This window comes from Triticum aestivum, chromosome 4B (assembly GCF_018294505.1).
Source record: "Triticum aestivum cultivar Chinese Spring chromosome 4B, IWGSC CS RefSeq v2.1, whole genome shotgun sequence".
Taxonomy (NCBI): Eukaryota; Viridiplantae; Streptophyta; class Magnoliopsida; order Poales; family Poaceae; genus Triticum; species Triticum aestivum.
Genome location: NC_057804.1, coordinates 586,513,140 through 586,519,458, shown reverse-complemented (window position 1 = coordinate 586,519,458; position 6,319 = coordinate 586,513,140).

Sequence of the window (6,319 nt, the reverse complement as noted above, 5' to 3'; positions counted from 1 at the left end):
CTAGAGGGGAGGGGCGGCGGCCAGGAGGGGGAAACTTGCCCCCCAAGCAAGGTGGAGGCGCCCCCTCCCCTAGGGTTTTCAACCCTAGGCGCCTTGGGCCCTTGGGGAGGGGCGCACCAGCCCACTAGGGGATGGTTCCCTCCCATATTCAGCCCATCAATTCCCCCGGGGCAGGTGGCCCCACCCGGTGGACCTCCGGACACCTTTCGGCGGTCCCGGTACAATACCGATAACCCCCGAAACTATTCCGGTGACTGAAACTGGACTTCCCATATATAAATCTTTACCTCCGGACCATTACGGAACTCCTCATGACGTCCGGGATCTCATCCGGGACTCCGAACAACATTCGGTAACCACATATAAACTTCCTTTATAACCCTAGCGTCATCGAACCTTAAGTGTCTAGACCCTACGGGTTCGGGAATCATGCAGACATGACCGAGACAGCTCTCTGGCCAATAACCAACAGCGGGATCTGGATACCCATGTTGGCTCCCACATGTTCCACGATGATCTCATCGGATGAACCACGATGTGGGGATTCAATCAATCCCGTATACAATTCCCTTTGTCAACCGGTACGTTACTTGCCCGAGGTTCGATCATCGGTATCCCAATACCTTGTTCAATCTCGTTACCGGCAAGTCACTTTACTCGTTCCATAATGCATGATCCCTGTCACGACTGGTTTTTCAATAAAAATATTTATTGAGAAACCAATCTTTTGAGTCCAGTATGAGAGAAATCCTCCTCACCGGTAGACAAATTCTTGATACAATAAGCCAGTAGCATAGGATATATTACAGGGTTGAGCTAGGGCTGCTCAACAAATTATTACAAGCGCGCCAATAATTATACATAATGGCGGATATAACACAATGGTGTGGTGGCATACTACTGACTCGAGGATAAAGTGATGGTGGAATAACACAGTGGGGAGTGTGATAACACGACTCTCAAACTGGCATCTCATCAAGCGTCGAGGTGAGGCTTGATAAATTTATTCGGGTTGCGGAAGCGGATATAATACAGTGACCAAATCCAGGGTCGCACGAGACTGACTGGGATTCCTCTAGGCGTCGGACTCGCTATCGAACTCTTCATCCATGAGATCGCCTTCGTCAGCATCTGGCCAAATCAACAAGCCAGTGAGTACTTTGAAAGTACTCGCAAGACAGTTCGGATGTAAGATATAACAAATGCATGCATGAATACGTCATGATTAATTCACCAATGTACACTTAAAGTATTAGCAGGCAAGGTAAGCAAAGAGGGAATCGGCGGTAGTCCACCTGAAATCCCGACAGAAATATAAATGGAAACCGATCGGGTGTCTGAAGCGACGCCTCGAAAGGTGAACAAATAAATAAAGGAGAAAAACATGCCACAGTCGGGCGTCTTAGCGACACCACATAAAGGGCTTTAAAAGAAATGCCACAGTCGGACATCGGGGCGACATCACAGAAAGGGCTTTAAAAGAAATGACATAGTCGGACGTCGGGGCGACATCACAGAGAGGGCTTTAAAAGAAATGCCACAGTCGGACGTCGGGGCGACATCACAGAAAGGGCTTTAAAAGAAATGCCACAGTCGGACGTCGGGGCGACATCACAGAAAGGGCTTTCAAAGAAATGCCACAGTCGGACGTCGGGGCGACATCACAGAAAGGGCTTTATTCACTAGTAAATAATACTCATAATAAATATTCAATTCATGATAATAAACAGGTTAGTCCACCCACAGGAATAACATTTAACCGGACTTAGCACTCATGGGATTCACCGGAGTCTCTGTCATCAAACTGATACTATTAGGACAAGATAAAACCAATTTGTACATGGAATAGATGATTCAAGGAATGTATGACTCTGCAGAGTTTGTACAAAAAATTTCCCAGAGCCAACGGATTTCCGTAGTCACGAAGGACTAGTTCCATTTACGGTTTTTCGGAAGAAAACACAGCTATCCAGTACACACCCATCCTACCTCTCGATGCCAGGACTCACCCTATACATCGTCCAAGAAAAACTTTTGACACGGGGAGATCACAATCTCGAATAGCATGGGATCAAATTTATATACGCGCGCTCTAAGGGGTGCCCCCCTCTCGGTCCCAACCGGAAATACCCATGCCCCCTGACCGGATGACTGGCTTTAATCTAGGGCCATGGAACCATCATCCCGGCCTCTCTTTTTGGTGTGTACCAGGAAAGCGGTTTGCAACTTACTAAACCATATTCCTTGCGGAAAACATGTGGTAGTACAGGGAAGGAAATGAGAGGAACTAGACCGATACGGTTTGACACTGAAGTCATATAGTCTGGCATAAGACTGGCATGCTACGACACTGCCATCTTACCCATCCTCATGCCAACACATGGCCATTCATACTCACATCCATCCACTTATGGATCATCGAACTCACTTACCTCAACATTGCATAAAATAACGTTCTTCGGTATGCTCATCAACATGCCATGAAACTAACTAAATGCAAAACATACCAAGACACTCATCATATCAAAAGTTCAAACATGCTTGCCTGGTTCAGAGTAGTCGGAGCCTAGCTCGGTGAAGTTCGCGGCTCCGTCACCTCCTTCGGTATCTACGGTATAAAGAAAATATATGCGCTATCGTAAATACGAAGGGGTGCACAAAAAGTATTCCAAATATTTTTCAAATAAATCTGATAAAAAACTAGACAAAATTTTAAAGAGAACAGAAAAAGAATCAATCAAAAATACCTTTCTGTTTAGAAGTTATAAGGGTTTTAATCCAGGGACTCATCTGTAATGAAACAGAAAGTTTCCAGGGGCTAGTTTATAAAAACAGAAAATGCTTCGGCAGAAACTACGCCAGCCCAAAGGGAAAGCGCATTTGGCAGAAGGCATTTTCAGAAAATGCTTCGTTTAGAAAGGACAGAGAGGCTGACAGCGGGTCCCACTTGTCATGTTTAAACTTTCAAATGGGAGGGACGAGGCTCGTCGGCGCCCGAGGGCTGCGGTGGTCACCGGTGGCGATCCACGGCGAGGTAAGGGTATCGGAGGTTACCAACGTGCTCACCGTTTCCTTCCGCAACGGTGGGTGGTGGTGTTGGTCGCCGGGGAGCACCACGTCGGCGGCGGACGGCGGTTCGGGTGGTCGAGGGCCTCGTCGGAGGGAGCTGCGAAGGCCAAATTGAGGAGGGGGTAGTCTTCTGGTAGCTAGAGGGGGTAACGGACGGGGTTTGGGCGCCGGAGACGGCCTCACCGGAGCGAATCGGGGTGGAGGCCGAGGTGGAACGGGGCGGCCGGAGCTGGGGGAGGAGACCTCCTCGAGGTCCTCCTAGTGGCCTGGCGGGGCTTTGGTGAGGTGTAGAGGTGGTGCGTGCTCGAGGGTGAGCTCGGGGGCCATTTTTATAGGCGGTCCGAGGCGGTGGCCGTGAACGGGGATCTGCGGTGAAGGTTACGGCGGCGCAGGGCTTGGTCGGGGGTGATTAGGGAGTTGTGCGTCGTCGTTGAGGTCCACCGGTTCCATTTAGGTGCTAATCGGGCTGGGATTTGGTGCTATGGGCGAGTTCGACAGAACGGGGCGGCGCGGGCCCGTCGGCGGCAGTGAGCACGTTCCATGCTTGCCGGGCCACGGCGACGGTGCCACGGGCGTGCGCAGGCATGCATGAGGCCACGCGGAGAGCAGAGGGGCGTTGGGCGGCGCCGAACGGCGTTGAGCCGCCGTTCCGTCCCCTGTCGGCTGCTACGGGGGTTCGGCCGCCGCAAGACACGCCGGCGCCGGCGGCCAAGGGCGCCACCGACGCCGGGAAGACGCCGAGCGCGCGTGCGGGGGTGCTGGCCAGGGAGAAGAAGCCGCGTGCAACGCGCCAAGCGCACTGTCTACGCGTGATTGAAACTGACGGACGAAAACGACACTGAAAACTGAATATTCCTGAAAATGAACGGCAACAGCGCAAGCAAGGTGTTCGACAGAATGAATTTGGCCTCTGGGTATTTTTCCTTGAGCTAAAACTTGGTGGAGTGGCTACTCATTGCTCCAGTAGGCTGCCTGATTTTTGGTGGAATATTTGGAGAAGTGTAGGTATGAATTTCACCAAATTTGGCAAATCTAGTCCAAACTTGCAGAGACTGAATTTTGAAAAATTTGAAAAGAGAAGGAGTGGATCAAGATGGTTCTGGGTTGTGGGTACAAAGGACTTTCCAGGAGGGTTGGTTTGAGGTCAAAACTCAAATGCAAAAGGGTACTTGCTTTGAAAAACTCTCAGGCTCCAAATAATTTTCAGAAATGATTTGAGGGAAAAATAATTATAATAAAATCCAAAACTTGCTTGGATTAGTTGGGACAGAGAACTTAGGTTGATTACAAGGAGGAGGGGAGGTTTTGGAGGGGTTTTATCACATGGGCAAAATACAAAGTCATGGGTGGTTTTCAAGATATGAAAATCCCAAATTTTCATAGAGTTTCTTTTTAAAAGAAAAAGATTAAACTCCCAAAATAATTTGAGAGGGAACCAACAGAAGAAGTTTCAAAAGATCGAACACCATAGCTTGAATAAAAATAAAAACCTTGCCAAAGAAAAGGAAGTTTTTAAGAGGAAGGTTTTCTGGAAAATTTTAAATGGCCTCTTTTCAAAAACCACAAAGTTTTTGCTGAAAACCAAATAAAAAAATTTGGAGTGTCACAACACCTACCCCCTTAGGAAAAATCTCGTCCCCGAGATTCCAGCTGATCCTTAAATAAGTATGGATGTTCTGTCCGAAGAAAATCCTCTCTTTCCCAAGTTGCTTCGCTCTCGGTGTGGTTGCTCCACTGAACTCTGAAAAATCTGATGGTCTTCTGTCGGGTTCTCCTTTTAGACTCCTCTAATATTTTTACTGGGCGTTCCCGATAAGTGAGGTCTGGCTGCACGTCAATGTTCTCATGGGATACTTGTTTCTCTGGTTTGCTTACGCACTTCCTTAATTGAGAGACGTGGAACACGTCGTGAATGTCGGACAAGTCTTCGGGTAAGTCTAGCTGGTAGGCTATAGTGCCTCTTCGTGCCACGATGCAGAATGGTCCAATGAATCTTGGTGCTAACTTTCCTTTAATCTTAAACCGTTGCAGTCCCCTCATAGGTGATACTCATAGGTACACAAATTCACCGGGTTCAAAATTGACCCCACGATGTTTCTGATCGTAATAACTCTTCTGTCGGCTTTGAGCGGTCTTAAGTCGGTCTCTGATTAGCTTGACCTTTTCCTCGGCTTCTCTGAGCATGTCTGGTCCGAAGATGTGGCTGTCTCCGGTCTCTGACCAATTTAACGGGGTACGACATCTTCGTCCGTATAAAGCCTCAAATGGTGCCATTTGTAGGCTGGCCTGGTAGCTATTGTTGTACGCGAACTCGGCGTATGGCAGGCTTTCTTCCCAACTGGTTCCATATGTGAGGACACATGCTCTCAGCATGTCTTCTAAAACCTGGTTTACGCGTTCTATTTGTCCATCAGTCTGTGGGTGGTATGCGGTACTGAAGGCTAGTTGGGTTCCCAGAGCCTGTTGCAAATGCTCCCAAAATCTTGAGACGAACTGAGTGCCTCTGTCGGATATTATAGTCTTCGGGACACCATGCAGACAAACTATGCAGGAAAGATAAATCCTGGCAAGCCTCTGAGTGGTGTGGGTCGTCTTTATTGGAATGAAATGTGCCACCTTGGTTAATCTATCGGTGATGACCCATATGGCATCATTCCCGTGTCGTGACCGAGGTAGTCCGACAATAAAATCCATCCCTATTTCATCCCATTTCCACTCAGGTATTTTGTTCGGTTGCAGTAGTCCGGCTGGTCTCTGATGCTCAGCTTTTATGCGTTGACATGAGTCGCAACATGCAATGAAGGTGGCTATGTCCCTCTTCATACCGTGCCACCAAAATCTTTCCTGAATATCTTTATACATTTTGGTTCCTCCAGGGTGGATCGAGTACGGGGTGGTGTGGGCTTCAGCTAAAATTTGCTGTTTAAGGTCTTCTATGTTTGGCACGCGGAGCCTTTCTCTGTACCATAATATTCCTTCATTGTCTATGATGAATTCCGAGGCCTTGCCCATACTCAACTTTCTTTTGATGCCTTCGATGCTGGTGTGACCGGGCTGAGCTCCTTTAATTTTCCCCACAAGGTCGGGTTGTATTTCCAAGTTTGATATGGTGCCTTCTGCTACCATTATCAAGTTGAGCTTGGCAAATTCTTGTTGGAATTCGGGCCTCAAGCTGTGCAGATTGTTTTCGTCGGAGCTGGGGTTCCGACTAAGGGCATCGGCCACTACATTTGCTTTCCCTGGATGGTAA